The sequence below is a fragment of the Magnolia sinica genome, chromosome 17 (assembly GCF_029962835.1).
Source record: "Magnolia sinica isolate HGM2019 chromosome 17, MsV1, whole genome shotgun sequence".
Taxonomy (NCBI): domain Eukaryota; kingdom Viridiplantae; phylum Streptophyta; class Magnoliopsida; order Magnoliales; family Magnoliaceae; genus Magnolia; species Magnolia sinica.
Window position 1 is genome coordinate 54,077,093 of NC_080589.1, and position 897 is coordinate 54,077,989.

An 897-nucleotide genomic window follows, 5' to 3' on the forward strand; every position below is an offset into this window, starting at 1 on the left:
GAAAACACAGGACAAATGGACATCAAGCCAGGAGTTATCCAACTCCTTCCCAAATTCCATGGACTTGAATCAGAAAGCCCATATTTACATTTGAAAGAGTTCGATGAGATTATAGCTACGTTATATTTTCCTAATATATCTGAGGATACAATTAGGCTGAAACTCTTTCCTTTTTCCTTAAAAGAGAAAGCTAAGACGTGGTTACATTCACTGCGTCCTAGATCCATTGGCACATGGAACGACATGCAGAGGGAATTCATAAAAAAATTCTTCCCACATCATAAAACGATTACCCTCAGAAAAGCGATCATGAACTTTGCCCAAAAGGAAGATGAAACATTCTTCCAATGTTGGGAAAGGTTCAAAGATTTGGTCAGTTCATGCCCACAACACGGATTTGAAACGTGGCGCATTACAAATTTTTTCTACGATGGACTGACATCTTCCATGCGCCAAATGGTCGAGACATTGTGTAATGGAGAGTTCATTAATAAAGATGTCGACGAGGTTTGGGACTACCTCGACAGTTTGGCTGAAAAAACACAATCTTGGGACTATTACCCAAAGTCGAACACCACGTCTAGGCCGACTCAATTAAAGGAGAAAGGTGGATTATATCTCTTGAAAGAAGAGGATGATCTCAAGTGTAAAGTGACTACGCTCATAAGGAAAGTTGAGGCCATGGAAGGAAAGAAGGATAAGGTCAATGAAATTGTTTGCGGCATCTGTGATTGCAACATTCACACAACTGAAAACTGTCCTACAATACCTGCCTTTCGAAGAGTGTTGAATGAACAAGCCAATGCCGTAAACAACTATCAAAGACCTTTTACTGGACCTAACTCCAATACATACAATCCTGGCTGGAAAAATCATCCAAACTTTAGTTGGAGGAAC

General features: G+C 40.1%; 1 non-coding gene across 1 annotated transcript; it reads right to left on the minus strand.

The window, feature by feature from the left end:
- Positions 1–291: 291 nt before the first annotated feature.
- Positions 292–398, minus strand: LOC131232183 (small nucleolar RNA R71). Its single transcript, XR_009164799.1, has one exon. It is a non-coding gene; the product is annotated as a small nucleolar RNA R71 (small nucleolar RNA).
- Between the last annotated feature and the right edge of the window lie 499 nt (positions 399–897).